The 21,089-nt window shown below is 33.8% G+C and overlaps 1 long non-coding RNA gene across 3 annotated transcripts; it reads left to right on the top strand.

The window, feature by feature from the left end:
* The first annotated feature begins 7,601 nt into the window (after positions 1-7,601).
* Positions 7,602-10,734, top strand: LOC146930324 (uncharacterized). Of its 3 annotated transcripts, none has more exons than XR_015008328.1 (5): positions 7,602-7,714; positions 8,294-8,545; positions 9,735-9,792; positions 9,918-9,993; positions 10,365-10,734. It is a non-coding gene; the product is annotated as an uncharacterized LOC146930324 (long non-coding RNA). The 3 variants fall into 3 exon arrangements; XR_015008329.1 differs by adding an exon at positions 9,554-9,627 and having other exon boundaries at positions 7,612-8,545; XR_015008327.1 differs by having other exon boundaries at positions 7,612-8,545.
* The last annotated feature ends 10,355 nt before the right edge of the window (positions 10,735-21,089 follow it).

The raw sequence follows: 21,089 nt of genomic DNA, 5'->3' as shown, positions 1-21,089 counted from the left end.
ATAAGAAAATATATCATACGACCAAGTCAAACTTTTTGACAATTCTCTCTGGTGGGAAGATTTGAACCATGTCCCCTGAGGTTTACAGAGTCAAACTTTTTTATTATAGTTGACTCCTCTTTGAAAACAAAATCTCATCCAAAAAAAAATTATTACCAAACCACAACATTTCCCCCAAAATTTAAACTTTTGTAAAAAAAAAAAAAAATCCTCTAACAACAAAATCAGAAAAATTGATGAAAATAAAAACTCAATTCAAACACCAAGAATAAAAAAAAACTAACTTCATCTATTTAATCCAAATCATCAATTACAAGATCAATGAAAAAAACTTGTTCAAAAAAAAAAAAAAGATCAATGAAAAAAATAAAAACTAAATTAAACTAGATTAGAATAATTCAAATTCAAAATTAAAAAACAATTAAAAAAAACTAAGAAACAAAGACAAATCCATAAATTATACATGAGTGGAGTAACACAAACTAAACATATTCACAAGTAATTTGTTCTAACTTTAAAACTATGTATCTAATTCGGGGAGTAAGGGGTCTTATTTATACCAAATTCTAACTCAAGAACATTGTAACACCCACACTAAACGTGTCTAGAAAGTTTAGTATGTGCGTTATCTTTAGTACTTGATACATTAAAATTTATAACAATAAAATTTTAAATGAATAATATATACAACAATTCACGTTCGCACAAACAACTTTACAATACGACTCGCCTATACATAGTAAAAGCATCCTTGAAAATCCACGACATCCTGCAGCGGGTACGAACGAGCACTTGCTGAAATATCCATCCGACTACGAGCTTGCATGCGAATCAGTTTATCTGAAACAAATAAGGATTGGGATGAGACATAATGTCTCAGTGAGTTCTACCTAATCCTAGGCTATAGGTAACCTCGGGGAAAACCTACGGTCACCACGTGTCTACAATACAACCTAACGGTTGATTATACGTGTGTGGTTCTGTTTGCCTAGACGGTCATGCATACTAGACCCGTCATAGGTTCATCTTAACTTGTCATAGGTCTTGCTTACATTATACGTGTCATGGCGGTCAAGGGAACCTAAGACCGCTATGCCAAGATTCGCTAAACACATCGAGGCCTAAACATAACATATTCATGACACAGTCCTAAACCGGACGATTAGGGAAACCTAAGATCGTCATCGGTATAACATTCATAACATATTCTATTTCATAACTTGTACTTGTCTAGTATCATATCATAATCATACGTAGTCATATTCATTAAGTTAGAGGTTAGCGTTGGACAACAACATTATCTGAGTTCATTTTACGGAGAGCCCCGGGGTGGAGTAATCCCGAGCACAATCACATACATAACCGATTAAAACCTATCTAAGGTACATCAGACTCCCTCAGTGTCGTGCAGGCCCCCCTTACGAAGCTTATCCCGTTTCACCTAGCGGAAACCCCTTGAGATCCAACCTAACGTGGATCACAAGAGACACGACACCTACATCTTTCATTAAAGTCTTGGTCTTAATCATTCATGAAAGGTTAAACATATACATGCTTTCTTATTTACCTCGGATCCTTAATCGATCCGATTAGTGGTAAACTTCATACTTGTTCATTCATGTTCATACTCATTCATTCTTACATATGTGAAGTGATTAATTAATCAATTCACGGCTTAACATGCGTGCATAATCATTCTTGATCATGCGCGAAGAGAATACACTTCGCGTCTTAACCTACATAGGATTCTTGCTTATCGTTCTAGTTCTTGACAAACTATGTCGAGGCTTTACATTCATTCCCTTTCTTAGTTCATCACTGCCCGAGTAAATCGGCTTAAACTCTCTTGTGCCCTTCTTGACATACATGCTAAGATTGCCATGATTTTCGATTCAAGGATCATTTGATGTTATGTGCATTGCTTAGATGTTGTTTTGGGGTTATAAAGTTATAAAACGATGAAAGAAAGGCTTCAGATTGCACCACCGTCCCTAAAATGGGCCAACAAGCCAAAAGGAAGTTGGCCAAGGCAGAGGAAGTCGCTATTAGCGACCTGCACTTCTGGGGAATTTCGCTATTAGCGAAATATTTCGCTAATAGCGAGTTTCTTCGGGTCTGTGGTGCAGATTTTACAATTTTGACCCAAAACTCGTCCAAATCGATCCTGCAATGCACCATATACATCCAGCAACATATAGAGACATTTTTAAACATATTTCATGGCAATTTAACATATAATCAACAAGAATTGCTTTGGGGGTACTAAAGTTTCATCAAAACTAAACTAGCATAGATCAGGGCTCTGCTGGAGGGACCAGAGGAGGAAGAAGTTAGTTTAGATGATCCGTGATAATGTGTTATGTTTTAATTAATCGCGTGTTTTATGTTGTTTTAATTGCGTGTTAGTTATGTGTTTTTGAATTAAGTTGTTGCATTATGTTTTAATTGCGTGTTTTATTGCGTGTTAGTTATCTGTTGTTGAATTTAATTGAGTGTTTTATTATGTTTTAATTTACGGCAAAGATGTTCATTTAATCAATAAAATAACCAAACATATGCTTTTCGGATTACTAAATCCGGAAAAACATAGGGCGTAAGTGTATTCCGGAAAACGAAATCCGGAATGCCTCAGCATAGGATTCTTTTGTATGGACCACATTGCACTAAGAGTTTATGTGGTCCACAACATCCAAGGACCTCTATACCAGCAAAACACACAAACACACCAAAGCAAACCATGCAAATTTTTGTCATCAAGCTGAGGATCTTTCTCATGCTGTTTTAAATATATAGATCTCTATATAACGGCATGATGAAGATCCTCAGCATGCTGTCAAAAATATATAGATAGTCCTTGATGCCTCCTTGATAGATAGATAACTCAAAAATATCAAGAGGTTTCTATGAGTTAGATATTGCTGCCTGCCAGATGAATATGTCATTTGGCAAGGCAGCATGATCTAACTCAAAGAAATCCTCTTGAAAACACCTTGCCTTTCTTCATTGTGTTGCAGATCTAACTCCAAAGAAGAGGTTCTTATGAACTCGATCATGTCGGCCTGCAGATCGTAACATGTCAGTTGGCAGGCCGGCATGATCGAGTTCAAAAGCTCCTCTTCGAACCACCTTCCCAAAAGATTCATCATTTATGTTATTCTGGTGCAGTTCAGACTATATAATCCGGAAATACTTCATGCATTCTGGATTATAAAATCCGGAACCACTCCATAACAATTTGGACGGTGACGTTTCATCAAAGCTTTGGCCGGTTAGTGGAGTTTTAAAGCGTTTTTTGGACGGTTTTGAATGAAAAACACGTTTTCTTTGACTTCCAAACGACCTAGGACTTGTTTTAGGCTATAAAAAGGCTTGGATCTTCAACATTTTCCTTCATTCTTCTTCACCTCCTTTCCTTTCTTACATTTTCTTCAAAAAAAATTAGATTTTTAGGTAGCTGTTAGGAGTGTTTGTGCTGTCATGGCCATTGTTGACCGCTCATACGACCCCTGCAATTGCATTGCATCTTATGCGGGGGTCGTATAACGGTCAACAGAGACCCTTGACATCAAAGAAAGACACAAAATATTCATATCGTATTTGTCCGGATTTTATATTCCGGAAACCCTAACAATCTCGTTCGGAATATGTAATCCGGACCAGAGGTATTTTTGGAATTTTTGCAGGACGCGCGGGAAAGCAGTAGGGTGGGAAAAGTAAATCTCTAAATAAATAAGTGGCAAGAATACAGAGAAGAGACAAGAGGTGAAGAAAGGGGATCTAGAGAGAAAGAAGATGAGAGTATGCAAGTTTTCACCGAGGGTATGAGATCATTTTGTAATACCTTTACATTAACATGTCATAATTAAGATTTTACGATTTCCAATTCATGATCATTGAAATGCATAACAATATATCTGCAAAAGAAAATTATCTACGTTCATTTTGTTCTTGTGCGTTTTCAGCTGTTGTTCTGCTGTCTGCCGGTTTGGGCAGTGGTGGTTCAGTTTTGCTGTCATACGTTTCTGTTTTGGTGGTGGGGTTACCGCATATCCGGGCCTTTTGTAGATTTTTTTATTTGTTCCCCAATCGTATGTCTTATATGATCTGGTGGTAATATATATATTCTGTTTCAAATAAAAAACATATATTGACCAAAATATTGTGATATCTTATATTTTGGATCGTGCTCTTTGCAACAAGCTCTGTTCGGAGAATTTTTCATGAAGCTGTCTTGGGAACACTGTTGATGAATGTCACCCTTGCAATCTTTTGGGTGCAACTTGTAAATCGGTCTAAAAATGATTAACTATTGACAAATGCACGCAACATAATTGTCTAAATGCGATAAACTGGTCCCTAGTTTAAAACAATAGTTTAGAGCATGCAAACAATTGGGTTTTTACTTTCCAAATAAACTTAATAACAATTGGGTTTTTACTTTCCAGATAAACTTAATAACAATTGTTCCTATCCGTGCTTCATAGCTCTGAACTTCTTCCTAGGACAGTGAACTATTGGGTGAACGAACACATAATCAATTGGAACCTCACCAGCCTCATCATCAGGAAATCTATATAAGATAACTCACAGATGAATTATTGGTAATATATGAGATGTTTAAAATTAAAGTATCATGCAAGTTTTACTTACGAGAAAACAACACATTATATTTCGCGGTGAGAAACTAGAAGATCTTCAAGTTCTGCCCGTGCAACGTAGTTATTTTCAGTGAGACAAATATCATATAATGTGAAATTCCTTGGATCTTCAAGTTCCTCTGGATTGTTATAATAAATTGAAATATTTGTATAGGAAAAGTTTTATATGAGAAAAATTTACACGATACAAATAAATACAGGCATGTTTTTTTCACCAATATTCCTGAACCAACATTATAATTAACTAAGATGGTTCAAAGTGGTTCGAGAAGTGGTTTGATCGAATGAAACAAACAGTAGTTCAGTTAAACATGAAAAATTGAATATATGTTTAATGTTGGTTCATCATACAAGAAATTGCATTAATTTATAGGGAATTATACAGTGTAAAAATTCCAGTAACGGGAGTGCTCTTGTGCATATAAACGTGCAAAGTATCCAGCCGTTTGAGTGCATATGTCGTGTTTATCATATACCAAGGTCAAATGATGGAGACATGATAACATCAAGGTTCGGTTCATGAGATCGAGGGTGTGTGTCTTGCTTCTGAATTGATAAATCTAATTTCCGTTTTAGAATCGAAGTTGCTGGCTCCTCAAACTCATCAAGATCAATATCTATCTATAGTTGCACTTGGAAAGTGTCTAGATGTCAATCTTCTTTTGTGACTTCTTATATTTGTCTCTGTTGGAAAACTAGTTGAAGGCATTGCTTCTGAGGTCATCTGATCGATACGTACTGTTTCTGAAGTTCGATTAGCTGAATGACTGCTTGCCTAACGAAGTACCACTTTCACCAATATTGGTTGCATCAGTAGTATTAGTTTGAACATATTTTATGGTCTTTATAGCAGACAAGACTATTGAGGTAGTTTGTCAACAAAGAATCATCCTGCCTAGAGCCAAGCATAAATATACTGTTGGAACACTAGTTAATTCTAGTGAAGAAAATTGGAAAGAAAAACACTATGAAAAAACTAGTGTGTGGGTGTGACTTAAAAATGTCCCACATTGAAGGGTCACCCCAACTAGTAAGTGTTTATATATGGGAAAAGTGATCTCCAAGGGTGTGCCCTTGGGGTACCCAATTTTGTGAACGGGTGAACGCTTAAAAAAATTGATATATATTTTTTTGTCACTTTAAAATGTTAAATTAATTAATTAATTAATTAATTTTTCATTATACGAAAGCGTTACGCGTAACAAATTGATGTGTTACATTCCGACCCGATCCAAACCCGTATCCAGAAGCTTCCGGATATTTCCAATTAAGAAAACACGTTTGCTTGAGGATTAAGCAAACTTAATCCCCAAGTCACGCGTAAAACGCGTTTGCTTAAGGATTAAGCAAACTTAATCCCCAAGTAACTCTGCCTATAAAAGGAGAGCTCGCCCCACTCATTCTTCACACCAAAATCTCACAGTTGATGCTTCCTGTGCGGTTTTCTCTCTTCTCCCTTTCGATTTTAACAAATCGTTCTTCTTCTTCTACTCCTTTCTGTCCCTTCGGTATTAAGAGTGTTCTTAAGACCATAGTCCCTTGGTCTTAGGTTCATATTCCCTTCGATAATATATGATTCTTCGGAATATAGAGTACTATTAAGATCATATTAAAGAATGATCTTAACAGTATATATATATTATTTTAAAGAGAAATGGTGGTATCACCATATTTGAGTGGTCGTAGTGCCATATTCATGTTTTGGAGAAGTTAGAATGGTGGTAACACCATATTTGAGTGGTCTCAGCACCATAATAGAATGGTAATAATACCATATTAATTTGAACGGTTTCGAATAGAGCGGTTACGTACCGTATCGAGTGGCTTCGATCAAACGATTGAGCCATATTTTGAGGGTGTAATTCTCGAACGATTTTTCTACAGTGCAGTAGTTAATCGAACAGTTGTAGCTGGGCTTGTTTTATCCTGGAGGCGGCGTGGTTGATAGTCTACCTTGCACAACTTTGGGTAGTGCCACGAAACGTCTTAAAGAGAGCGACCTGGTCGTGACTCAACCTAGTAACAACTTCGGTAGATAACAGAATTTGGAAATCCAAATTTAACAGTTTGGAAATCCAAAAACAACAATTTTAAGACGTTTCGATATGCTATGTCTACCGAAGAAGTTACTTATTGAGGTTAAGTTGTCCCTAAATAAATTAAGGATAAATCAAGCTATAAAAATACATCTTTCGACTGAAACGAAGAAGTGTTTGTTGTTATAACAACAACACTAAGAAATTCACATATACGACTTTGAAATTTAATTTCGAAATAAGAATCGGACTGTGAATAGTTGAAGAATAGAACCTCGTGTGTTGCTTTGGTTGATGCATCGTGCTTTAATTTCCACTTGACAAAAGAGAAGTATTTAGCGTAACAAATAACTGATCGGCATGATATAATTAACTGTCAAGTATTGGAAATTTTTGTACAGTGCAATGACAAGGACGTTAAGGTTCTAATTGAAAATTGAGTGTAACCACTACAAGAAAACTATGATTTAGCTTCAGAAATTTCAGCATCAGACCATTTCTGATGCTAATAGTGTCAGTTTAGCATCCACAAATTCTGATGCAAATACATTTTTTTCAATTCATTATTTTTATGCAATTTAGCTTCAATCGGGTGGATGCTAAAAACAATATTTTTGGATTCTAATGTTTTTTAATTTAATTATTTATTTAGAGTCCATATATCTTGAAGCTAAATTTTTTAGATTTTTTTTTCTTACTTTACTCTTTTTTTTTTCCACTTTAATTTTAAGATTTCCCTTATCCTTTTCTTTTTCAGTACTTTTTCACATTTTCATTAAAACCTTCAGAGCCAAAACTTCACAAAAAAATCTCAGATCCAATAAAAATCTCAGATCCGTAAAAAAATAAACTCGAACCAAAACGTTCTCCGCCGTTCAGAGCTTCTTTGTTTCACCGTTCAGAGGCAAATCTTTCATACCCAAAATTGTGTCTGTCGCTGCTTCGATTTTGGCCCTTCGTTGTTCGCTGCTTCGTTCGTTGAAGCTGTTCAGAGCCAAAATCGTTTATGTGTTTGAATAGGTATCTTTCTTTTCTCTCTCAAATCCGTTGTTCTCTACTCTTATGAATTGAATCGTTTCTTCTCTATATATGTTGGGTTTTTCTGTTTCTATTCATTAGTTTTTAGGGTTTCTGATATTTTTTGGGCATTTTGTTCGTGATTTCTGATGGTCTCTTATTGTTTCTTAGGGAATTTTGTTTGTGTACTCATGATAATCAAAATAGGGATAAAAAAGTTAGGTCTTTGGTACTGAGATTTACAGGGCATTTTTTAGGGAATGGGTTTTAGTAATAATAACATGTTTTGGATCTATTTTTTGTATTAAGCAAATTAGTATTCTTCCTCTTTTTAAATTGATCTGTGGATTTGGTAATTTGTAGTCAATACATTTATTCCCTTCCAATTGTTTATAATCTGTAACAACCATATATTATAGGCCTGAGCTCTATCAATCTAAGGTTCTGGATTTTTATGCTAGCAATGACTTTGGTATTAATGTGTTTGGACAAGGACAAGGATAATATCATGTAAAAATTCACAACAAACTCTATTTTTCTATCTGCTTCACTATAATATTACTCTGTTTTGAGTTGTCACAGATTTGGAATGGAAGTTCATTTATGTTGGATCTGTTGAGGATGAGACTTATGACCAGTTATTGGAGAGTGTCCTGGTTGGTCCTGTTAATGTTGGAAACTATCACTTTCTTTTACAGGAAAGCTTATTTGTTAATTTTGTGCTGCCACTTGCAATTTCTTATAAATTCAAGCTTATCAATTCTGTTTCCATAGCAAGCAGATCCATCAGACCTATCCAAGATACGTGAGGGTTGTCGTTCCTAATCTGTGAAGGTTTGTAGCTTCGCTCTCTGTAATACCCTCCTATTTTAATTTTGATAAAAATATTCTTCTAAGTTATTGATGGAGATAAGACTTTTATGCAGAAACTTAAATTTTGTACGGTGTGTAATATTAAATTTCAATTTTAGGAAGATTGTATTATTTGTATGTATATATCCAAATAAATTTTATGTATTTTATCTCAGAAAGCCATAGTTCAAGAGTAACTACAATTTATTAATGCATACTTGTATAAGTAAATGTATGTATAATATCATATCTAGTTATGTAGAATATAATTATATATAGGGTACTAGTAAAGAAAATCTAATATTAACATATTTAATGATCTAGAGGGCCTCACATGATGCTTATAGGGTAAGCCCACTCTGCTGAAGTGTTACAAAATAAAATAAATAAACATAATAAAAAGAGGAAGAAGGGAAGCATCTAGAAAGAAGGGAAAAGAAAACACGTTTTGGGAAGGGGAAAGGAAATGGAAAAGAGGCAATAGGGGACTGAAGCGAAATTGAGAAGAAGGGTATAGGTTAGGCAAACACAAGTCTCAAAAACTCTCTTTCTAAACAAGAAATTTTCATCTCCTCCAAATTTCTTTTTCATCTAGTTTCTCCGTGCATCTATTCATCTTGTCGCGCTTGCTGCTTTGCTCACTCTGTTAACTGTTATGTTTTTTTTTTCTTTCTACTTCAGCTTATCATAGGGTGGCGCATATCCATGTTTCCTCGTCATAGATTATGGTTGACTAGATATTGAACTGTTGTGTTTAAATTTACAGTTTCTGTGTTTGCTTATGAGTTATGTGTTATCTGGCATGGGCCATCGCTTTAATTACTTGAAAATTGGGGTTCAATTAGAGGATGAGCATGTTGGAACACTTCATGAATAAATGATAGTTAAAATATTTGTAATTCCTTTTAAATTGGCCTGAGATACCTTTACTTTTTGAGTTTTTGTCTTTCCTTTGGATAGTAAAACTTAATCCTAATTCATTTTACATAGGCCTGGGATACATTTACTTATTGAGGCTCCATTGGGCCGGTGTTTTTTTCATCTAGTTTCAACATGCCTCACCGGTTAGTATGGTTTGAATTTCAATAAACTACATTTGCATCTTCTAGCTGTAACATTTAAGCTCTTTTTTTAATGTTTTGTTGAACAATTCATGCTTTTACATTTTCAGATTACTCTCAAAGAATGGTCCATGATGGTTTATATACTATGATTTTCAGATTCGAGAGGTCAGTTTGTTTTTGTTTAATTCCAAATATACATTTGTTTATTTAGATTATAATTATTTCTGTTTAAAGATTTGTATCTAAATTCTAAGTCTAGATAGGAATGTGAATATTTTTGTTTTTATTAGGCTGCTATATTGAATCAAACTTATGCCTTCAACTCTTCACCGGAGAAGCATGCCTTAGCCTAGATTGAGTTTGCTGGTAAGTTTATGTTGTCCAATTTTAAGGCCATATCTTGATAATTCCACTTCTTCAATATGGACTAGCTCATTCTTCTATTCTTTTGAGCTATCATAGATACATCATTATGTTCTTTAAGACCTAAGGCCAATTTCTTTTATTTTCCAATCATGTGTTAGTTTTGAATGTTGATGATTCCAATCTATAGGTTGTTGGAAATAAAATAGAATGTTGGTGATTCCTACTATGGATTATCATATGGACTGAGATAGTGTTTTCTAGATTATCATGCAATGATGCTTCTTAGTTACTTAATCTTGTTGACAATAGATTTGTACAGGGAACAAAATTTGTATGTACTCATAAGTAACTCTGGTCATGATGTCCCACAGGTATGCACTTCCATGCGAGTTTGATCTTCAAAAAGTGGGTCATGGTGCTGCTATTGAATTATCATAAGGGTTGTTTCCTTAAACCTTTTTAGACGAAGCTCCAACTATGGTAAAATTCTATGTCTTAGTGTTATACTCTAGAGATCAGTGACTATCATAGATAATAAGCCTTAACGGCAGGTTTTTTGTATTTGGAATGATGAATAAGGTTTGTTGGAGTTGTTTAATTCAATTTAGCGAGTGTCGGTTTTATGCAACACATGAATAATTGTTTATCTTAAATCAGCATGTCTCTCCAAAGGATAGATGTCTTTTGAGACGATAAGTAACAACTATTAAGTCATTGGTTTTTGTTTGTTTGTTATTTCAATTGATGGGGAACTTTAAGTGATGATTTTTAGTAAAATGTTTATCGTTTATTTGATCACCAGTATATATGTAGTGAGGAAATTCATATTTTTTTTATTTTTTTATAAAAGGACTTTTTAAGTCGGTTAAAAATGTAACTGATGTCATTGTTGTAGCGTCCATGACTTGTGAATGCTAAGTAGCGTCTACATTTATATACACTTTTAATAGGAATTAGCTTCAATTTTAGCGTCCACTTTTGAAGATGCTATTTTAGCGTCAGTAGGAAGCTAGTGTTTAGCATCCAAGCTTTTACTGTCGTCAATTTTTTGGACTCTATACTGACTCTAAAAGGCTATTAGCATCCACAATTTGCCTTTTAGCATCCATTTTCCTGCTGAATCTAAAACACAATTTTCTTGTAGTGAACATAGCATTGTGTGCCTACTCTACCAAAATTTGCTTCTGCTCAGCACATCAAACTAACTAATTTACTTTTGGTAAATTTCATTATTGAACATATATTTACGTTTTGATTATAACTATTAGCTTGAGCACCAATTTTTGGTAGACATATATATAAACTAGAACACTCAATTATGTTAGGATTTTGATCCTATAAGAACATGTCTAATGACTTGTATTCCATGCACTCTTGTGAAAAAGACTACGTCTTTGATGGTATGTTCAAAATTAAACTCTCCTTCTATTTTATTAGTTGTGTGATTTTAATATTTGACATATCAAAATTTATTGTGTGAACAAGCGTTTAATTTTAAACTTGAGTAACTTGGACTTAATTCCAACGTTATATGATTAGACAATTTTATTTATTGCAGTCAAGAAATATGAACCAAAAGTTCATATAAATCAGAATTTAGAGAATTGAATCTCTAAACATAATAAATTATGATATGTGTTAATTTGATGACACATAAATTAGAAATGATAAAATGATATTTTTATCATATTTATTGATGACTGTGAATTTTGGAAAATAAAATTGATGAGCTTGACGAGTTCCCAAGTCTAAGAACAAAAATTCTAATTAAGAAATTTTTGAAGAAAAGACAATCCAACTTGTCTTATTTTTTGAACTTGGGATTGTCTGGACTATATTTAGATCTTGGACCCCAAGAGAGTTAAACTCACTAGTAGAGCCTATGAATATGTATTCATCAGGTATGCGATAAATAACGAAACATATAGGTTTTATGACCTAAATGTTAAAGTGATCATAGAATTTAAAAGATGTCGAATTCTATGTAAATATTTACCCCTTTAACTAAAGAATAGTGGGGGCACTAGTGGGGGCTCTAATGGGAGCACGACATTAGTGGGGGCAAAATAAATTTCCCTTTAAAAATTAAGAACTAGTGGGGGGCACTATATCTAATCACATTCATGTAATTAGAAATAGTTATGAAAACATCATACAAGATGTTATAACCTCAAGGAGGTAAGAAAGCTTAAATTGCTAAAGAGTATGAACTTGGTTTATACATTGGAAGAAGATTCATTAAGCCTTAAAGAAGTTATATCCTCATTGGATGCTGAATTATGGCAAAAGCAATAAACGATGAAATGAATTTTCTAGAGTCTAACAAAACATGACACTTGGTTGACTTGTCTCATAGTTGCAAAACCAATCGGTTGTATTTGGATTTTTGAAAAAAAAGGAACTAAAACCTGATGGTACGGTTGATGAATACAAGGCTTTCCTTGTAGTCAAAGGTTTTAAACAAAGAGAAAAATATAGACTTCTTCGACATTCATTCACCAGTCACGAAAATCATATCCATAAGAGTACTAGTCCCTTTAGCCGCCGTTTATAACTCGATAGTACTCCAAAAGGATGTGAAAGTTGTCTTTTTATGGTGAACTAGAAGAACAAGTCTATATGGAACAACCTGAAAAATTTTGTAATTGATGGACAAGAAAACAAGGTCTGTAAGTTAGATAATTATTTGAATGGTCTAAAATAAACTCCTGAGGAATGGCATGAAAAATTTGACATTCTAATGTTATCGAATGAGTATAAAGTGAATGAAAGTGACAAATAATATTTGCACGATCATATATCTCTATGAAGACGACTTGCTCATATTGAAAGATTCATGTTATGAATTATGTGAAATCATTGTTTATCAACAACATTGATAAGAAAGACCTAAACAAAAATTGAAGTAATTCTTGGTTTCAAGATTACTAGATCAGAAAAGATAACTTTTTTGATAATTCTCACAAAGTTGAGAAGATCTTAAAGAAATGTAAACTTGCAATCACATATTATGATCCAAGTGTAAGAACACTTGAGATGGAATTAGAAAAACAGAATATACGAGCATCATTGGCAGCACTTAGGTATGCCACTGAATGTATTAGATCCGACATTGTCGATGTCGTGAAACTCTTGTGCAAGTTTACTAGTAGACGGATGAGAAGCATTGCCATGCTATAGAAAGAGTCATGAGGTGCCTTAAGAAGACTATGACTCTAAGATTACTTCACTAGGAGTAACATATTGTACTTAAATGGTACAAGATATAGAATTGAACATCTTTCAGATGAATATTTAGTGACTAGTGTTTGCACATTGAGCATCACTAGAGGAGTTGTTTGTTAAAACAAATGATATTGACTCAGTCCACTATGGAATGAATCTGAGATGAGAACACTAGAGAAAACTAGTGAAGAAGCAAGTTGGCTAAGATCCTTGCTAGCTGAAATCCCTTTATGGGAGAAACCGTTACCGGCTATGTTAATTCATTGCGATAGTACCGCGGCTATTGCAAAGATTAAGAATCGTTATTACAATGGTAAGAGACGACAGATAAGGCGAAAACATAGCACGATTAGAGAGTGTATCTCTAAATGGAGCGGTTAGAGTTGATTTTGTACGTACGAATGAAAACTTAGCTGATCCTTTGACGAAAGGACTTAATAGAGAGAAAGTCCAAGAAACATCCAGTAGGATGGGACTAATGCCTATAGCCCACAAGTGATGGTAACCCGACCTACATGACTGGAGATCCCAAGAAATAGGTTCAATGGGTAAAAACAAGTCATGAAGTGGTAGAACATGCTATGAGAGAAAGAATATAGAAAGCATGATCCTGCAGCGAAAGAAGGATGAGGTAATAGTAACTCTTAATGAGATCTATACTCTATGTTGAGTGGGGTACACAGCTACAGGAGTACCCTTGATAGACTCACCTATACGAATGTGGAACTTAGGCCAGTCCTATGGAATTTCGAGGCAGAATTCCTAGAGCATTCGTTAAAACCGGGATACACGTGCAGGGCCTTAAAACGCACGGGCTTTTAGAATACACCTATGAAAAGGTTTGTGTGTGGATTCTATGTCTGAGATAGAGTTCAATGCTGTAAGCAACTCTTGTTAAATCAGAATACCTTCCACTATGCAAAGGTTCAAGTTGTTGGCGACACCTTTGTATATTAGCAAATCTTATGGAAACGTTTTACGTTATTTCTCGAAACCATTTTGAAGTCAAGTGGGGGATTGTTGGAACACTAGTTAATTCTAGTGAAGAAAATTGGAAAGAAAAACACTATGAAAAAACTAGTGTGTGGGTGTGACTTAAAAATGTCCCACATTGAAGGGTCACCCCAACTAGTAAGTGTTTATATATGGGAAAAGTGATCTCCAAGGGTGTGCCCTTGGGGTACCCAATTTTGTGAACGGGTGAACGCTTAAAAAAATTGATATATATTTTTTTGTCACTTTAAAATGTTAAATTAATTAATTAATTAATTAATTTTTCATTATACGAAAGCGTTACGCGTAACAAATTGATGTGTTACATTCCGACCCGATCCAAACCCGTATCCAGAAGCTTCCGGATATTTCCAATTAAGAAAACACGTTTGCTTGAGGATTAAGCAAACTTAATCCCCAAGTCACGCGTAAAACGCGTTTGCTTAAGGATTAAGCAAACTTAATCCCCAAGTAACTCTGCCTATAAAAGGAGAGCTCGCCCCACTCATTCTTCACACCAAAATCTCACAGTTGATGCTTCCTGTGCGGTTTTCTCTCTTCTCCCTTTCGATTTTAACAAATCGTTCTTCTTCTTCTACTCCTTTCTGTCCCTTCGGTATTAAGAGTGTTCTTAAGACCATAGTCCCTTGGTCTTAGGTTCATATTCCCTTCGATAATATATGATTCTTCGGAATATAGAGTACTATTAAGATCATATTAAAGAATGATCTTAACAGTATATATATATTATTTTAAAGAGAAATGGTGGTATCACCATATTTGAGTGGTCGTAGTGCCATATTCATGTTTTGGAGAAGTTAGAATGGTGGTAACACCATATTTGAGTGGTCTCAGCACCATAATAGAATGGTAATAATACCATATTAATTTGAACGGTTTCGAATAGAGCGGTTACGTACCGTATCGAGTGGCTTCGATCAAACGATTGAGCCATATTTTGAGGGTGTAATTCTCGAACGATTTTTCTACAGTGCAGTAGTTAATCGAACAGTTGTAGCTGGGCTTGTTTTATCCTGGAGGCGGCGTGGTTGATAGTCTACCTTGCACAACTTTGGGTAGTGCCACGAAACGTCTTAAAGAGAGCGACCTGGTCGTGACTCAACCTAGTAACAACTTCGGTAGATAACAGAATTTGGAAATCCAAATTTAACAGTTTGGAAATCCAAAAACAACATATACATTAAAGCAAATGAAATAGTTTGAACTTACATGAAAAAATTATACATGAAAAGTTATACACAAAATTCACACCAAATGAAATAGATTTAATTTTCCAACCTTATCATATATTCCCTCAATTGGATTGCTATCCATTAAAGCAACATTGGAAGGATTGTCCGATATTTTATCACTGTCTGTGGCAGCTATTGGTTCAGAAACTTTTAGACACATTAAAGCCTGAAGTTTTTACTCATTCATGTCATAACTCAAGTGTAGAAAATCGTAGAATCATAAGGATGAAGATCATAGATGTAACTATGTAAGTAAGATAGCAAACATAGTTGTATTCATGAGAAGAATACTCATAGAAATTCATGGTTAAATGAATAGATTGATAAAAGAACGATTGAATTGCTACAATGAGGTAGCTTATTTCTAGAGTAACTTGGAGTAACTAACTCCCTAACTAACTAACCAACCTACTAACTCTAGTTTAACTACCTTAACCAACCCCACATAACTTCCAACTATTTTAATATCAAGTGAGCAACTGGATAATACTTATAAAATGATTTCCACAAATTACTCGAGACATCAAGTAAACATACAAAGATAGAGCTTCAATGAGGCTAACTATCTTCATGAATTACTTTGTCGAACAAGAACCAGGTCCATATGGTACCAATGTACAAGACGACTCTATGAAAGATTCGGTTGAGATTAGAGGATGATGTTCGGAGTCACGAGAATTATACTATTAATGAACAATAGGTAATTCACAATCATCAACGGTGATGTGAAATGAGAATAAATCCCTGCGAAGAGTTCAACGTCTGTGTTTAATATGAAAAAAATAAATGGAATAAGAATACCATGGAGATTAATCATATCTAAGGTTTATTGTCGACATTAAAATTTATAAATATGCCGGTTATAGACGTATAATTGCAGAAATTAAAGCCAAAAGACAAATATTTCTATATAATCAAAGTAGTCTGAATACAATGTGAAATATGAGACATTGAAAGAGACGAACAATGGACTTCACATTCAGTATATGTGTTGAATAACAGGTTTATTGCTTTAAAACCAAGAAACAATAGAAGCACATGCAAAAAAAATGTTAATAACAAGTTGTGATGAAAGAGAAGCACATGGATGAAAACCAAGAAACAAATAAAACGAAGAAGATCCAGTTTGATAAAACCGAGAGAGGGTAATAAAGAGAAATGATATAGGATTAAACCCATAAGAAGAATCTCAAAAGATAAAATGTATATGGGAGGTATAAACACAACATAAGAAAATGTATCATTCGGCCAAGTCAAACTTTTTGACAATTCTCTCTGGTGGGATGATTTGAACCATGTCCATTGAGGTTTACAGAGTCAAGCTTTTTTATTATAGTTGACTCCTCTTTGAAAACAAGGTCGAGCATTCACCAATCTCATCCAAAGAAAAAAAATTATTACCAAACCACAACATTTCCCCCAAAATTAAAACTTTTTTTTTTTTAAAAAAAAATATCCTCTAACATCAAAATCAGAAAAATTGATGAAAATAAAAACTCAATTCAAAAACAAAGAATAAAAAAAACTAACCTCGTCTATTTAATCCAAATCATCAATTACAATATCAATGAAAAAAATAAAAACTAAATTAAACTAAATTAGAATAATTCAAATTCAAAATTAAAAAACAAATCAAAAAAACTAAGAAACAAAGACAAAGCCATAATTATACATGAGTGGAGCAACACAAACTAAACATATTCACAAGTAATTTGTTCTAACTTTAAAACTATGTATCTAATTCAGGGAGTAAGGGGTCTTATTTATACCAAATTCTAACTCAAGAACATAAACATCAAACAATCCCACTAGGTGAATTGGATAACACTAGTCAACAACTTTTGGTGAGTAAGCACAAAAAAATGTATCATACGTCAAAGTCAGGTGCTTTTACAACTCTCTCTGGTGGGATGATTTGAACCATGTCCGTTGAGGTTTACAGAGTCAAGCTCTTTTATTAGAGAGCTCACACCTCTTTGGCATCAAAGCTTAGCATTCACCAATCTCATCTAAGAATTGTATAACCAAACCACAAGATTACTCCCAAAATTAAATAATTTTTTTAAAAAAAAAATCACTTAGAACAACAAAATTAGCACCAAAAAATTGAAGACAAATAAAAACTCAATTCAAACACCAAGAATAAAAAAAATAACTAATTTGATCCATTTAATCTAAACCACCAATTAAAAACTCAATCAAACACAACAAAAACAAGCCAAATCAAACTAAATTACAATAATTCAAACTAAAAATTAAAAAACCAATTTTTGAACTATTTTATATTTATCTAATTAGGTATTTAAGTTAAACTTTCATTAGTCATCACTTGATCAATGTTGATGGAATACCGACATGTTAACCAATTTTACTCATAACCCTCCACCTAATATCCATATTATCATACTTTTATTTATTATGTATAGAATCAAATCAAGCTAGAAGCCAATGTCCCCTGGAAGTTGAAATCTCGTTGGAATAACTGTTTGTTTTGGCCCGATCTATAAATTGTGTCTGTACCCATGTGTTGAGAGAAGGAAACATGGTTGCGGACGCTTCTGCTATAAATGGTAAAGGGCTAGCACCTTTCTCTTCTCAATACTGGGATGTACCCCCCCTTTTTGTTCTCGCATTACTTCACAGGGACAGTTTAGGTCTTAATTTTTTCAGATTAAACATGTAAAGACATTTGTTGTTTTCTGGTGCAGGCCTATCCTGTAGTTATATGCATTTTCTGCTTGATCAAAAAAAAAATATTTCACTTTCAAAATAAATAAAATCAAATATTATTCTAAAAAATCCCTAATCTTGGGTTATGATACCCCCTAATCTTAAATCATGTCGGTGAATTATGTAACTACGGGACAACCCGTTATTTAGAATAAATAAATTGAGATCTGCAATTTCTAATATTTTTTTCCTTCAAAAAAAAATATATTAGAAATTGCAAATCTCAATATATTCAAGGCAAATCAAACTAAAATACAATAATTCAAACTAAAAATTAAAAAACAAAACAAAAGCAAAAAAAACAAAGACAAGGTTATGAAATTATATTTGAGTGCAATAACACAAGTAATTGGTTCTAACTTTAAAATCGTGCCTCTAATTTGGGGGGGAGTAAGGGTTCTATTTATACTAAATTTTAACCCATGCACATGTGAATTGAATGGCGCCGACACGTCTAAAAAGGTAAAGATTAACAATTTATGTTTTCACATTGGTCAACAGTTTTTTGTGAGTAAGCACTAAACTAAGCATTCATTGTATTTCTTTTCTTGTTCACTAATTTACAAATCCATTTGATCCTTCTAGAAATCATCATTTCTAGTAATAATTTGATTCTTAAAATGTTTATAAACCATAAACTTTTTTCTTTTAATGTGAAATCCCTTCATGGTTGTTTCTTAAAAATTTCAGATTTGGCTACTTTAAAATATTATAAATTGATATCATGTAAATTTAAATAATATTGGAGGTTGCACTAACAACTGTCAAGTTAACGGTCTTATTATACTACATGTTTTGACTGTGTATATGTGCACAAGTTTCTTTCACAAGGTAAATTAGCTTTCCGTTAACGTCCATTGAAATATAATGCCACCTTTAAAACTATTTAAAATTTAGCTTGTTTTCAAATAATTTTAATTTTTTTTTTACCATGACAATTAATATTTTTAAGGTAAAAAAATTGAAAATCACAACAACCAATCATGTATGGATTTCACATTAAAATAAAATAATTAATGAATTAGCAAACAATTCAAAAAATCAAATTAAAAATAGAAAAAAAAAATGTATTCTATAAGGAGAAAAGAGACATGAAAATTGAGGTGAAGAAAACTTATACAATTGATGCTTTTTGCGGGAAACAATTGATTGTTATGCTATTGAATATTAAAATGATTCACATGATTTTTTTCAAAACAATGATTTACATTATATATTTAAAATTAATATTTTTTTTTTTAAACAAAGGTAGCTTAGCAGTGAGCTAAGACTACCCAAAATATATTAAAAAAACAGAAGAGAAAGACCAAATACAACGCAAAAAAGAGGGGGACCAAACCAAACCTCTTCAAAAGTTTACAAACCTAAAACTAGGTAACCCTAGCCTGTTTTGAACATAAAAACTTCTAATACTATCAGGTATCTCGAGCCAAACAGTTAGATGATTTATCGTGAGACCAATATTGGCTAAAGCATCAGCACAACAATTACCCTCTCTATACACATGTGTAACCAAAAAATTCATGGTACTAATAGTATGCAAGCAGTTCTTCCAACGTGTTCTCAGTCTCCAAGGAATGTGGGAATGATTTTTAAAAGCACTTACCACCAGGGCTGAGTCTGATTCTAGCCATAGAGATTTCCAGTGATGACTTGCGGCAATTTCAATTGCTCTCATTGCTCCAGAAAGTTCAGCATGATAAGCACTTCCAATACCAGTGTTTTCTGCAAAGCAAAGAAGAAACTTAGAGTCTTTATTCCTGAAAATTCCCCCACAAGAGGAGGTTGTATTTGTAGCTGCTCCGTCTGTGTTACATTTAATCCAATCAAAGATGGGCGGATGCCAGACAACTTCTATTATCTTTGGAGCCTTTGGAGGATGGATAGACACATTAAACTTCTTCAAGATGATAAAATCAGTAATAGATGATGAAGCTACTGTTTGAGAGAGATTACTAGACAGGGAAACATTTGAGATAATGGAGGTGATGGATGATTTCCAATGAATCTTCTTGTCTTGAAACCTTTGTTGATTCCTAGCAAACCAGATAGCATTGAGGATGTTGATAGTGGCTGCAGTAATAGTAAGTTTACATTGAGGGTTCCAGTTTCTGGAACAAATTTTCCAGATATCTTCAAAAGTTTGGAATTGCAAATTGATGTTCAATATCGAAGCAAACCATCTCCAGATATTAACTGCATAAGGACATTGTAAAAAAAGATGAAAAGATGTTTCCAAATTTGTCCTGCAAAGAGAGCACATGGAGGGAAGAGAGCAGCCTCTGAGGGACAAATTCTCATCTGTGGGAAGCTTGTCATGCATGAGTCTCCATGCAAGAAGGGATTTTGAAGGAGGGATGTCAATTGACCAAATTATTTTGGTCCAGTTGAGCTTTGGAAGATGCTTTCTTTTGAATTCAAAGGCATCCTTAAGAGATAAGTTTCCTGTTGAATTGTGTTTCCACACCAGACCATCAGCTTGTTCATTAAAAGGGAGGATGACTTGATTCACAATGTTTCTCAAATGAGGAAAAACATGGTTTAAAGAATGAGGAATGCTCCACTGTTTGTTAAATATGTAATTACTCAATGAAGAGGGGAAAGGAGCAATCAAATCAGTAGTAGCATTAAGTGTTTGGAATAAGGAATCTCCACACCAATTATCAAACCAAAAGTTGATTTTCTTTCCATCCCCCACTAGCCAAGACGAATTTTCTCTAATAACCTGGAACTCCATTTTGATACCACTCCAAATGGAAGAGTAGATATGATAATTGATACACTGTGTATCTCTAAGAACTCTACTCTTAAGAATTTTTGCCCATTGTTCTTCAGATTGCAAGAGGTCCCAACAAAGCTTTAGGTTGGTAGCTTCATTTAAACAAACCAGAGATC

This window comes from Medicago sativa, chromosome 4 (assembly GCF_051527215.1).
Source record: "Medicago sativa cultivar Bolivia chromosome 4, Bolivia_mono, whole genome shotgun sequence".
Classification (NCBI taxonomy): domain Eukaryota; kingdom Viridiplantae; phylum Streptophyta; class Magnoliopsida; order Fabales; family Fabaceae; genus Medicago; species Medicago sativa.
This window is presented reverse-complemented; position numbering and strand designations above follow the sequence as displayed.